Source organism: Ambystoma mexicanum, chromosome 13 (assembly GCF_040938575.1).
Source record: "Ambystoma mexicanum isolate Mex_15411 chromosome 13, UKY_AmexF1_1, whole genome shotgun sequence".
Taxonomy (NCBI): Eukaryota; Metazoa; Chordata; class Amphibia; order Caudata; family Ambystomatidae; genus Ambystoma; species Ambystoma mexicanum.
In genome coordinates, this window is record NC_090938.1 from 762,180,838 (window position 1) to 762,195,792 (window position 14,955).

General features: G+C 47.9%; 1 protein-coding gene across 7 annotated transcripts in view; it reads left to right on the forward strand.

Moving 5' to 3' along the window:
• BAG6 (BAG cochaperone 6) overlaps nucleotides 1-14,955 on the forward strand; it is a 1,121,496-nt gene that overhangs the window by 527,599 nt on the left and 578,942 nt on the right. The gene's annotated exons all lie outside the window — the stretch shown is intronic.

The following is a 14,955-nucleotide window of genomic DNA, read 5'->3' on the forward strand; positions in this document are numbered from 1 at the left end:
TCTTCAGGTAAACGAGGGCATTTATTCTGTGTAATTCCTTGTACCCAAAAAGGAGCTCACCATGCGCCCTGTTCTAGATTTTAGCCCAGCGAACAAATTTGTCAAACCTCAAGTTTTGTATGGTAACTCTGCAAGAAGTAATCCCACTATTGAAACAGGGGGATTACATGGCAACACTGGACATGAAAGATGCATACTTTCATATTTCAATGTTGCCAGCGCACAGAATATATCTAAGGTTCATGATAGAGGGCAGGCACTATCAATTCAAAGTCCTCCCCTTCGGCATTGCCTCAGCGCCAAGGGTGTTTGCAGTAGCGGCAGCACACCTACGCAGACTATCCGTCCCGGTTTACCCTTACCTCGACGACTGGCTCATAATAGGGGACTCTTACGAAACATACCTATTGAGTACTCCGAAGACAATAGACCTCCTGTTCAGTCTGGGATTCTCCATCAACCAGAAAACATCCAGCTTAGACCCCGTCAAGCCAAGCAATTTCTAGGGGCTCTAATTCTTACAAAAGATAGCCTTGTCTTCCCCTCTGAGAGGGTTCAGAACATGCTTTCTCATATCCCTCAATATGTAGCCAGTCTGGAAGTGACAGTATGCAAGGCCATGCACTTGCTAGGTATGATGGTGTCATGCATTTACTTCCCCACACGTGGCTGCGCATGCGTCCCATGCAAGAGTGGCTCAACAGCCAGTGATGCCAGGCCAGCGGACAATGGGAAGATCTGGTAGTTGTCTCGCCAGCCCTTGTTCTCGCTCTGCAGTGGTGGTCGAGGGAAAACCTCTTGAAGGGGAAAACCTTCACCACCCCCGCAGTAGAAGCCACTCTCACGACACTCATCTCTCACGGGGGTGGGCTCACCTGCTACAGCAGACAGCGCGTGGAGTGTGGTCCCCACAAGTAGCATCCAACCATATAAATCTGTTAGAGTTGCTAGCAGTATTCAAAGCACTGAAGGCCTTTCAGACAATGATACAGGGGAAGATAGACCTGGTCCTGATCGACAGCATCACAGCCATGTATTAACTAAACAAACAGGGGGCACACTCTCCAGGGCTATCCAAGCTGTCCCAGAACATTTGGATGTGGGCTCTCAAACACAAGATGTTCCTACTGTCCCAAAATGTTCCAGGAGAACTCAACCTTCTAGCAGACATGCTCGGCAGAGATTTCCCACTGCCCTTAGAATACAAATGGCATCTGCACGAAGACATCGTCTCCAACGTGTTCGCAGAATTGGTTTTTCGAGTGATCGACCTGTTCGCAACTCAGGAGAACGTCCAATGCCAAGATTACGCCTCCAGGTACCCCCAGAACCACTCCAAGGGGACTGGACTCTGGATAACATGGTCAGGGAAATTTGTCATCCCCCCCCACAACCCCGCCCCACACCCCCGGACTCCCCTACTCAACAAGATAGTGCACAAGATACACCAGGAACCAGTTACCATGATTTTGGTGGCCCGCATGTGGGCCTGCCAACCCTGGTTCGCTGATCTAATGGAAATGTCCCACACCTTCCATTCCACCCCCCCTCACCCCCACCCCACCATTTGTGAGACCACCCTTCCCATACAACATGTTCTCAGGACAGAGGGGAGACTCTACACCCATGCGCACAAACTCTGAACTTGGCGGCCTGGCTCCCGAGGTCATAGTGTGGACACCTTCTACTCCCTCAGATGCATGGACATACTCAGGGAGGCTAGGAAACCCAACACTCGTTATTGCTATTCTAGTAAGTGGAAACACTGTCATCTGGTATAAAACCAAGGGCGTCAATCCCATTGACTGCTCGCCTAGCCACATTCTGTTGTACTGAACTCATTTGTTACTCAGGATTGGTTTTTAATTCCCTAAAGGCTCATCTAGCTGCTCGCTCAGCCTACACTACGTCACAACAGAAAGTGTCATGGTGGCGAATACCTGTTATTGAGGCTTTTATGGAAGGGGTTCAGAGAATTCATCCCCCCATATGGGATCTAAATGTGGTTTTGACCAGACTCATGGGGTCTGCCTTTGAATCAATGCATAAAGCAAGTCTAAAAGACCTTACTTGTAAGACGGAATTCCTAGTGGCTATCACTTCTACTAGAAGGGTTAGCAAACTACAGGCCCTTTCTGTTCTAGACCCTTTTGTTAGTCCACAGAGATAAGGTGGTTCTGCGCACTCATCCCAGATGTGCGCCTAAATTAATTTTTGAAGTTCCATGTGAACCAATCAAATTACCCACTTTCTTCCAGAATCCCGCTAGCATGGCTGAAAAAAGCCTACACAGACTAGATGTGCGCAGGGCAGTCATTTTTTACCTGGAAAGAACAAAACCACTGAGGAAATGTTTTTCATTTTGGTGGCTGCTGGTAGAGAAGGGGATCCTGTCTCTAAATCAGCTATCTCGGTGGATTTTCAAATGCATCACACTATGCTACACTCTTGCTAAGAGAACTTCCCTTCAAGCCTAGAGCACGCTCTACCTGAGGCACTGGGGCTTCCATAGCATTCATTGCAAATGTTCCTGTAGAGTCCATTAGCAAAGTGGCAACCTGGAGTCCACGCCTTTACAAATAACTATTGCCTAGACACTCAAGTGGGACAAGCAGTATTAAGGCATCTTTTCACTACTGTTCCTTCTCACAACCCACCTCCAACTCCGAGTACTGCGCGCTAGTCTGTCCACAGCATGTGATTCTAAGCAGATTACCAAACATCAGAAGACATACATTACTCACCGTAATAGCATTTCTGATGGTTGTATCTGCTTAGATTCTCATGTGCCCACCCTTCCTCCCCGCTCGGATGGAAGGAACATAGACATCTTTCTACTTTCTCTCCATGTACTCACTCAGAATAGCCTCGGGGTCCCTCATGGCAGAAGAAATGCAATCCGAGGGACCTCAGTGCATGATTGATTTTGGGTACACTGCACATCACGATGGGGATAGTGTTACAGACACGCCCATGCCGCCGTCCCCTTTTGGTCCCTGAAAGACTAGATGCAATACTCTGCGGTTACCACTGGATGTCGGACTATATGCACAGCATGTGAAGCTAAGCAGATACAAACATCAAATGCTATTATGGTGAGCAATGCATGTCATCGCGGGAGCCATGTTTTTCAAGATAGCGCCCAGCCATTGTTGCCATAAAAGTCCCGGTGGTCTTTTTTCGCCATTTCTTTGTGGAAAGGTCCCTCTAGAGTTTTTCCTCTGCGCGCCAAACCAGGTTTGGTCTTTTTTTCATTCTTCTTTGGTGAGCTTCAGGAGTGAAACCCGCCTCTGGCGTATGAGTCTGGGGTAGGCAGGAAGTGTGGGAGGTGCCCGACACTCCCTGTGCTTAGTCTCCTAGGAAACCCAAATGCACGCTGTGCTGATTCGCAGGCTGACTGTCAGGGAAGGACAGCCACCCTGCTGGGTGAGTGGCAGGTAGGCTGGAATGAATGGGAGAGAACTGAATAAAAGGCGAGTCTCTTGCCTTGGAAGGCATTTGACCACTGGAATGAAGGAACCGAAGAGCTTGAAGAGGACAGCTGCTGCAACCCCTGGACCGTTGGTTTGCTCAGCGAAGCCCTGCTGCATGTCTGAAACGCCTTGAAACACTTGTGTATAGGCGCGTTACAAATGCCATATATCATAATAGCCAAGTTCACATCGACAGAGAAGCCCTGCTAAGGACGACTTCTCTCTTTTGAGTTGGTAGTGTTAGGCAGAATCGCACGCAGTACCCTCTGGGACCACTCGACACAATTAGGACTACATGTGTTAGCCAAACCAACCTTTGGTATAATTCTGTACCACACAGTTTTTGGTAGCGAGCTGAGCAGCTAGGCTTATCTGAAGAGTGATGAATGTGAGCAGTACAAGTAGTTGCACAGAGGACTTTCAATCACAGTGGGTCAAGTAGGCACTTATACTCAAGGTTTCTTGATAAAACACTTATTAATATATTACACAATCATTTAGAAAACATTTCACTAGCAGAAGACAACTTAATATTATATACCAATACACTTCAATACAAATGGTTTGGGGAGCTCCGTTTGAGCTCCCCTGACATAGTAGAAAAATGGCAGTTCAGTTACTCAGAAGTGAGCAAAAGGGACAAAAGTAGAATCGATCCCATATACTTAGACCGTACAAATAATTTCAGTCCACCAGAAGAGTTCAATTCAAGTCAATATGCGAGGCCAAAGTCAATGGGCTAGTGTTCTGGATAGGAAAGAGCAGTTCTGGTATCAAACGGTGAAGTCTTTGCAAAAGTTCTCAGAAGTAGTTTAGGCGACAACTAATCATTTTGTGTGGTCACAAGCTGATTAGGCCTGCAAGTTGGGAAAGTTTCACAAACTTTAACCGTGAGAGTGGTGTTTTCTCAATCGGGTTGGCACAGTGCCTTATTATGAAGAAACAAATGCAGCTGATGTCGTTGGTTCCTGGCAGCTCCTGCAGGTCTCACTGTTCCTGAGCCTCAGTTGTGGTGAGAAGAGGGAGGATGTCCGGGGACTCCTGCACTACACGGGATCGTCGAAAAAGCAAACCAGATGGAGTCACTTCAGTTCCAGTATCTGTAGATTCAAGAACACAAACTGGTGTCCCTCTCCCTGGTTAATCCTAACCAGCCTTGTGAATGGTATCCAGGTGTCTTATGAGTTGATTGGTCCCTCCACTTCAAAGGAAGACGCCGTCCTTGAAGGAGCTTCTGTCGTATGTAGTTTGTCAATTTGGACCTGGAGCAGGGCTTCACCGGGCAAACCAACAGTCCAGGAGTTGCAGCTCTTCCAGCTCTTCTTCGGTTCTTTCGTTCCAGTGGTTGACTCTGCTTTCCAGTCCAAGAGACTCGCCTTTTAAACAATTTTCTCCCTTCCATTCCAGCCTGGCTGTCACTCACCCAGCAGGCTGACTGTTCTTGCCAGACAATCAGCAAGCCACTCACGCCAGAGTGCATTTGGGTCTCCTAGGAGACTAAATACAGGGAGTTTCAGGCACTTCCATCACTTCCTGCCCACCCCAGACGCCAGAGGCGGTCTTCAGTCCTAAAGCCTGCCAAAGGCACACAAAGGGACTAAACCTGGTTTGGCACGCAGAGACAAACACTAGAAGGACCTTTCCAAAAAGAAATGGCGAAAAAAGACGACCGGGACCTGTTTAAACCAAAAGGCTTAAGGTGCCATCGTGAAAAACATGGTTCCCGTGATTTATCTACCGGTGTTCGCGGTTGGGAAAAATCATGGTAGTTTGTTGTAAAACCACTGCCACCAGCCATTTCAATAGGAAAGGGTAGCATTTGACTGCTACACAAGTATTTAGACACAGGGGATACTATGTAACCTCTCCAGCACTCCATTGTAAGATGTGCGCTGGGTCTAGGAATTTGGAAGACTAGTAAAGTCAATTTCACTTTACATTCTCTGGGAAACAGTAGTTTATCCCAGATAAGGTATCTAAACCTTTGGGAAGTCTAAAAGACATCCCTACGTCACTGCACTGAGGTTGCTGTGTAACGCACATGAAAAGATGATGCCTATGGAGTTATCTAAAACTCCATAATCAAAGAATACAAGTGAAAAACACTCATCAAAATACATTAGTGGGGAAAAAAGCTCACTCTTTCCAGGTAAAAAATCAAGTCCTCAAAAATCCAGCAAAGTTCCTGGGGGTCTCTAAGGTGAAGGGAATTAGCACATTTATGAGAATTCTCCCCAACAGGTAGGACCAAACCACCCCTAAATAAGCCACCTGGACCCCTATCTCGGAGCTGGTTGCATTTCCTCAGAGTGCTGCAGGAAACCGTAGAGCCAGGGAGCGGGACACCAGATTGTCAGTTGCTTTTAAGCTGGTCTAAAGCGTTTGGAAGGTACTCTGACTCCCACGTCAGACCGACCGAACCTGACCCTCCTCAGCTGAGTGCAGGACCTCAGAAGTAAGGACAGTCCACCTTGACAGCCAGGACCAGCATTGTTACCAGTGCTGTAGCTGAAACGCGAAACAGCCACTGAAATTTAAGTTTGCCAGTTGCAAGCTTTGACCAGTCCGAGTGCAGTGCCGGAGTCCCCCCAACGTCCTCCCTCTTATTCCCACGACTGAGGCCCAGGATCAGTGAGATCTGCAGGAACTGCCAGGAACAGAAGTCATCAGCTGCATCTTTTTCTTTATTTTAAGGTACTGTAAAACAAGACTGAGAACTTACCTCTCACTGTGAAAGTGCTTAAAACTTGGCCAACTCACAGGCCTAATCAGCTTGTGACCCAACATATTATTTTTACAAACTACTTCTAAGAACTTGTGCAGAGACTTTTCAGTTTAACTACCAGAACTGCTTTATCCTATCCAAGACTTTAGCCCATTGACTTTGGCTTAGCCTATTGAATTGAATTGACTCTTCTGGTGAACTCAAAGTACTTACACTGTCTAAGAATAATTGTAACCTTTCATGTGCTAATAACCTTTGCATTTTACTCCTCTTGAAAAGTATTCTGAAATAGTATTGAAGTATATTTGTGTTACTGTATGATTGCCTCCTTCTAATGAGTGTTTTATATTTGACTGATACTTTATTAATTTTTATAGAAGAAACATTGAGCGTAAGAGTCGATAATGAATACCTGTAACTGAATCTTTGTGCAACTCCACTACTGCTTGCATTTCCCCTCTTGAGATAAGCCTGGCTGCTCAACACGCTACCAAAACTGTGTAGTACAGTCTTATACCAAAGGGTGGTTTGCTTACACCTGTAGTCTTAGTTGTGTGTAGTGTTCCCAAAGGGTACTGCATACATACTTTGCCTAACAGTCCCGCATGCATGTCTGTGCATGCAAACAATGCGTGAGAGGTTGGGGAAACGGTGGTCTCAGGCAAGTGGTCAGTGGAACGATCTAGTGGTCGTTTCGCCAACACTAGTTCAAAACCTACGCTGGTTGTCGAGAGAACCTGTTAAAGGGAAAACCCTTGCACAATCCGGATGCACAAGCAATTCTCACAATAGACGCAACGCTTTCCGGTGGGGGGGGCTCATTACCTTCACCACACAGCACATGGTCTGTGCACTCAGATTACGACACAGAATCAGATCAACCTGCTGGAACTACTAACAATACTCAAGGTGCTTCAAGCTTTCGAAGTGCAACTGACGAACCCGTTGGTTCAAATTCTGATGGACAACACAACTGCGAAATTCTGCATCTACGAACGGGGTGCTCACTCCACATCTGTCCAAGTTGGCGTAGAAAATAAGGAAATGGGCATTCAGGCGGAGGATATCCCTATGCTCCCATCACGATCCATGGGTACACAACACTCTAGCAGACTCTGAGCAGAGAGCCCCCTACCAGAGAAACACAAGTGGCAACTAGACTCAGGCGTTGTAGACCACATCTTCTCTGTGGGGTTAGTGTTCAACTCTAAAGGTCCACCTGGCAGCTTTATCAGCTTATACCACCTCTCAAAGTAAAGTATCGTGGTGGAAAATTCCTTTTTTTAAGGCATTCATGGAGGGAGTAAAAAGACTCCACACTTCAATCCACACTTCAATTTTCAACCCACCACCAGGATGGGATCTCAATGTAGTACTAACAAAGCTCACGGGGGCCCCCATTCGAGCCTATGCATAAGTCCAGCCTTAAACACCTGACATACAAGACTGCCTTCTTAGTGGCTATTACTTCCATAAGAAGAGTTAGTGAATTACAAGCATTGTCAGTGCAGGACCCTTTCTTTATCATCCATAAAGATAAATTGGTTTCTAATGTTTGTTAATCTGCTTAGAATCACATGCTGTACATAGTCTGACATCCAGTGGTCACTGTGTATTGCATTTTGTTTTTCGTACTTGAAAAGGGGACGTCGACAAGGCGTGTCTGTAACACTATCCCTATAGTGACGTGCAGTGTACCCACAATCCCTCACACGTCGAGGTCCCTCTGATTGTTTTTTTCCGCCCAGATATTGGTCGCATTTACGCGGAGCTCCTCGAGAGACATTGGAAAAAACATTTATTTGACCTTTGGTCGTTATTAACTTATAACTATATTATTACTTTATATCCCTCCTTCGGCGTCGTAGCTGCGAAGCTGTTCAATGCCAATCAAGATCTTCGACGGCGGTGCCTTCGATGGAGGAGGTTGTTCGGCATTCGCCGAACACGTGCCCTGGCCTCGCCGGCCAAATACAGTAGGGAGAGTGGGGTTGTGGGACATTTATTGTTTCTCTTTGAGAATGCCTTTCCCTTCCCTTTCCTTCGGGGTTGTTGTCACATGCAATCGGTTGCTCAGCTATGGAGATGACACCATTTAGGTTTTGCAAGTTTACCTGGAAAGACAAGCATAAACGGTGTAACCGTTCTTTGCCCCTCGACCACAAAGACGACGGCTGGGCGGCCTGTCAGCTTCTTAAGCCAAAGACTTTAAAAGACCGCAGGGTCAAAAGGTGGGCAGGCTACGCCATGTCTAGGTCTGATTCCTCACCCGCTGCCGAAAGAGACGAGTAATGTGATAACTCGACGTCTGTTTCGGAACTCGTAGACCTCTCTAAGGAGCGTTCACGCTAGTCGTCTGTCCCCAACAAGCTCGGCTCACGTCCTGCTTATGGGGATGAACACCCCGGCGACACTGACGAACAAAAAACCCTCCCATAAACACACGACCCACGTCTCTTCCTCTTCGAAGACGGAGAGCATTAGCGCCAACGGAGACGCAGGTCCTACCGGCGGCCTCCTCAGACCGTAAGAGGATTAAGCGCCCCTCGCAACCACAAACGCGACTAGGGTACCCCAGATAAGGGCGCTACCACTAAACCGCCTGACGCGCACTATCAGAGCGCCCGTCGGCGTAGCGCAAGCAAGGCCTGTAACGTCGACGCAGTTTAGTTGTCGAGAGCCTGGCGCGGATTATTTCCACCAATAGCCAGAGACGAACAGAGAAAGAAACGTCAATCAACGCTCACAAGTCCCGGGAGACGCCAAAAAGGTCAGAAGGAAGGCAGGAACTGCCCCCTCCGTCGAGAGGGACTCCTAGCCTACCAGAAGGCTTTTCAGAAGGCGAGGGGAACCTTTCTTCGACGTTATGGGATGGGCCGAAGCGTTTTCAAACTGAAGGCCCTCCCTCCCCATCCCCCCGTCTCCTACCCCCCCCCCCCCCCCCCTGACCGCTCTGGGGCACTTCAAGAAACCCTAGAGAGACTCCAGTTTTGTATGGACAAAATGGAGAGGTTTATGGAGACTCAGAACCTTCCAACACCCAAGAGATCAAGAGGGACCTCGGGAGGATCCCTGGGCCAAGTACCCTAGGCTGTTTAATCCCCCCAAGAGGATGTAGATTTATGACCTCACTGGAGAGGACCCCCACTTTCAGGAGGATGACGAATTCTTAGGCAATGAATGGGATCAAAACCTAGAGGAGGAAGGTTTTGAAGATAACCCAGATATGGGTGATGGGGGGGGGGGCTTCGGAGAAGACCCAGAAGAGGCTGCATCACAGTCCTGGCAGTCCCATCAGCGTTTTCAGACCCTGACGCGCTAAACCTGTACCACGCCCCCAAACCCCCCCCACAAGGACTCAACTATTAGGAATATGTCACCTATAGATGATCAACCTACCTTTAATGCACTACTACGCAAGGCAGCAGCGCATTTCGAAATCGAGACAGGGGAAATTTCTCCTGACATAGAATTTGTAGAAAAGATCATCAAGGAGAAACCCCCTGTCAGCCAAACCATTCCCCTCCTCGCCTCAGTAAAGAGACTAATTATTCCTTCACTATCTACACCCGCGTTGATCAGAGGTGTCAACCCGAGGATAGAAAAATGTAGTCCTTCCCCATCGGACCCGTTATACATCAGGGGCCACTCCGTACCAGACTCCTTAGTGGTGACAAATAGAAGGAAAAGAGCAGGGGTCCCGCTGTCAACTAGCGAGGCACCACCAGATAAGGTAAACAATTGTATGCCCTAGGAAAAAGGATTACAGCCTCGGCTGCCTTTTCCGCAAGAATTGCCAACAACTCTTTGCTGGCAAGTTACGCAGATGCACAATGGAGCAAACTACGTAAGAACATTGAGGAGGTACCGGAACCCCTACGTACTCGGCTTCTAGCCACGGTTACTGAAGGGACCTTAGTCAACCAAAGCATCATTAAAAATACTCTGGATGCTGCAGAAACGGCTGGCTGTTCCCTATTCCAAGGAATCCTCCTCAAACGCCATGTATGGCTACGTAATTCAGGCTTTAAACCTGAAACACAGGCATCTCTAATTAACAAACCTTTAGAAGATGCCAACCTCTTGGGTAAGGCGGTGGATGAGGCACTAGAGACCGCAAAGAAAGAATTTGACACCATCAAAACCCTAGACGAAATTTCAAAGCCTCCCAACAAACGTGGTTATGGCAACAGACCCTTTTTTCGAGGCCAGCAGCAACAGCAGCAGCAATACCCTGCAGGTAACTGGTCCTCTAACCAAGGCACCAGTGGACAATACAACCAAAGAGGACAACGTCGTGGCAAGGGAAGGGGTCGGGGGCACACCCCTAGAGGTTCCCAAGCCACCAACACCAAATGACTCAAGATTCGGGTCCCCTACCATGTATCGCTGGTCGGGGGCCGGTTAACATCCTTTCTTGCAGCATGGAAGGGTATAACATCAGACCGCTGGGTACTATCAACCATAGCCCGCGATTACTCTATAGAATTCAACAGTTCCTATACGTACAGACCCCCAAGGGGACGACGTATGTCACCAGACACCTTGCCATCCTTCTTCAAGAAGTGGACCAACTACTAGAAAAAGGAGCTATAGAGGTTGTGCCTCTATCTCGGGTAACGGAAGGTATTTATTCAGTGTACTTCCTTGTACCCAAAAAGGACTTAACCAATCGCCCTGTACTACTTCTGCGCCCAGCAAACAAATTTGTCAAACTTCAAAAGTTTTGTATGGTGACTCTACACGAGGTAATCCCCCTGCTTTCACAGGGAGATTACATGACAACTCTGGACATGAAAGATGCATACTTTCATATTTTAATGTTGCCAGTGCACAGGAAATACCTCAGGTTCATGATAGAGGGCAAACACTACCAGTTCAGAGTGCTACCCTTCGGCATAGCATCAGCGCCAAGAGTATTCACAAAGGTACTGGCAGTGGCCCACCTGTGCAGGTTGTCCATCCCAGTATACCCTTACCTGGACGATTGGCTCATAACAGGGGATTCTTACGAAACATGCTTCTCAAATACCCAAAAGACTGTAGGCCTTTTGTTTCAACTGGGCTTCTCCATCAACAAGAAGTCCAGTTTAGACCCCAGCCAGATCAAACCATTCCTAGGGGCTCTAATTCGAACAAAGGATGACCTCGTCTTCCCCTCCAATGAGAGGGTCCAAAACATGCTGTTTCAGATCCCTCAGTATGTGGCCGGTCGAGAGGTGATGGTACGCAAAGCAATGCGCTTACTAGGAATTATGTTGTCATGTATTTATTTGGTACCTCACGCGCGCCTGCGCTCAATGCAAGAGTGGCTCAACAGCCAGTGGTGTCAGGCCAGCGGACAATGGGACGATCTAGTGGTGGTCTCGCAGGCCTTGGTTCTCTCGCTACGGTGGTGGTCGAAGAAGAACCTGGTAATGTGGAAACCATTTGCCACCCCCGCAGTGGAAGCCACTCTAACCACAGACGCATCCCTCAAGGATGGGGAGGCTCACCTATCCCATCAGACTGCTCAGAGTTTGGACTCCGAGCATAGCATCCAAGCACATAAACTTACTAGAGCTACTAGCTGTGTTCAAGGCACTGAAGGCCTTCCAGGCACACCTGCAAGGGAAGACAGTGATGGCCCTCACGGACAGCACCACAGCCATGTACTACCTCAACAAGCAAGGGGGCACTCACTCTCCAGGACTGTCCAAGCTGTCCCAGAACATCTGGAAGTGGGCGCTCAAACACATGTTCCTGCTGTCACAACATGTACCAGGGGAACTCGATCTGCTAGCAGACAAACTCAGCAGAGACTTCCCTCTGCCCTCGGAGTACGAATGGCGGTTACACGAAGACATAGTCTTGGACGTCTTCACACAATGGGGATTCCTTTAAATAGATCTGTTCGCAACTCTGGGGAACTCCCAATGCCAAGATTACGCCTCCAGGTACCCCCAGAACCAATCCAAGGGGAACGGTCTATCGATACCATGGTCATGGAAATGTACGCTCCCCCCCCCCCCCCCCCACCCCACCCCCGCCTACTCCCCTTCTCAACAAGATAGTGCACAAGATGCACCAGGAACAAGTTACCATGATACTGGTGGCCCCTATGTGGGCCAGACAGCCACGGTTCGCTCACTTGATGGAGATGCCCCGATCTCCTCCAGTGAAACTTCCCTGCCAGTACAACATGCTGTCACAGGACAAGGGCAGGACACTACATCCATGCCCTCAGACCATGAAATTAGCAGCCTGGCTCCTGAGATCATAGAATTTGGACATTTACAACTCTCGCAGAGATGCATGGACATTCTCAGGGAGGTTAGATGGCCTAACACTCGTCACTGTTATTCTAGCAAATGGAAAAGATTTGTCATCTGGTGTAGGGGAAGGAGCATCAACCCAGTTGACTCCTCTCCCACACACATTGTTCTGTACCTGACTCACCTACTAGACTCAGGCTTGGTGTTTTAACTCTATTAAAGTCCATTTAGCTGCACTTTCCGCATACACCACTTCCCAACTTAAAGTGTCATGGTGGAAAGTCCCAGTTATTAAAGCCTTCATGGAAGGAGTGAAGAGGATCCACCCTCCCATAGCTAACCCCGCTCCCGGATGGGACCTAAATGTGGTACTAACCAGGCTCATGGGGTCACCCTTTGAACCCATGCACAAAGCAACACTTAAAGACCTCACTCTTAAGACTGCTTTTCTAATAGCTATCACCTCCATTAGGAGAGTAAGTGGACTACAAGCGCTCTGTACTAGACCCCTTTGTAACAGTTGATAAGGTGGTTCTACGCACACATCCTAGGTTTGCACCAAAATATATCTCTAAATTCCATGTCAACCAGGCAATAGAACTACCAACTTTCTTTCAAAATCCTTCAAACTTAGGTGAGAAGAGCCTGCATAAACTGGATGTTCGCAGAGCCGTGATGTTTTATATGGAAAGAACTAGACCATTGAGAGACTAATCAGTTCTTTGTCTCGGTGGCAGCAGGAAGAGAAGGAGATGCAGTTTCAAAATCCACTATTTCTAGATGGATTGTACAATGCATCACACCCTGTTTTTCTCTTGCTTAGAGAGAACTACCCTTCAAGCCAAGAGCACACTCCACTCGAGGCACCTTGAGTCCATTTGCAAAGCGGCAACCTGGAGTTCTGTTCACACCTTTACAAAACACTACTGTCTAGATGCCCACTCTAGATCTGATTCCCAGGTGGGACAAGCAGTATTAAGACATCTTTTTTCTACTGTTCCTTCTCACAACCCACCTCCAACTCTGGGTACTGCTCACTAGTCTATGCACAGCATTTGATTCTAAGCTGACTAACAAACATCAGAAGACACTGCATTACTTACTGTAAAAGCATTTCTGATGGTTGTATCTGCTGAGATTCACATGCGCCCACCCTTCCTCCCCGCTCGGATGGAAGGAACATGGACTTTCTTCTATATCTCTTTTCTGTACTCACTCCTCTAATAGGCTCCCTCAGGGCAGAAAAAAATACAAACGGAGGGACCTCGACGCGTGAGGGATTGTGGGTACACTGCACGTCACTATAGGGATAGTGTTACAGACACGCCTTGCCGACGTCCCCTTTTCGACTATGAAAAACAAAATGCAATACTCTGCAGTGACCACTGGTTGTCGGACTATGCCCACATGTGAATCTAAGCAGATACAACCATCAGAAATGCTTTTACGGTATGTAATGCATTGTCTTTCATACTAATCTTAGGTCTCCCCTAAATTCATGTATTGAGCTTCCGGCTTTCTTTCAGAATCCAACTGGCTCAGCTGAGGTAAAACTCCCCACACTGGATGTGAGGAGGGCAGTCATTTACTACGTAAACAAGACTAGGCCACTTAGGAAAACAGATCAACTGTTTGTCTCCATAGCACCAGACGGAGAAGGAGACTGCATTTCCAAGAATGCCATCTCCAGATGGATAGTCTGATGCATTCAATTATGCTAATCATTATCAAACAAGATGCTGCCTTTTACACCAAGAGCTCACTCCACATGGAGCACAGGAGCTACTTTGACTTTTATTGCAAATGTCCCATTAGACCATTTGCAAAGCAGCTACATGGAGCTCAGTACACATTCACTCAGCACTACTGCATTGACACCCATTCCAAAGCAGATAAACAGGTGGGACAAGTGGTTCTAAAACATCTATTTGCCGCTGCTCCTTCTCATGGCCCACCACCTTCTCCTAACACTGCTTGCTAATCCGTGCATAGCATGTGATCTAAGCAGATTCCACAAGCCTCAGAAGGTATACATTACTCACCGTAATCTTATTTCGAAGGGATTGTGTCCTCCGACGTATTCCTTATCTTTGATAAATCATCTCCCAGCTTGCTGGCCTTGGAAAACATTTTCAGTAGAGGGCGCTGCGCGTCGACGTCCCTCGAGCCGATGTCCCTCGACAGCCTCCATATCGGCGCCGACCTCATCACGCGTATAAATAGACTCGCGCAGCGTCCCTTGCTCAATTCCGTTTTTCCGCGCTTCATGGGGCCTCAGAATATCGTTGCTCAGTTCTTCAGTCAAATATACTTCATTATTCCTCGTGAATACCGACTCGTACTCGATGGCTTCCTCATCCGAACCGACGACTCCACGGTCTGGCTTAAAAAAATGTCGAGACTGTGGAAAGAAAATGTTGTTGACGGATCCTCACAGGATCTGTTTGTGGTGCCTGGGAGTCGAGCACCATTGTTCGGAGTGCGAGGACTGCACGTCCATGAC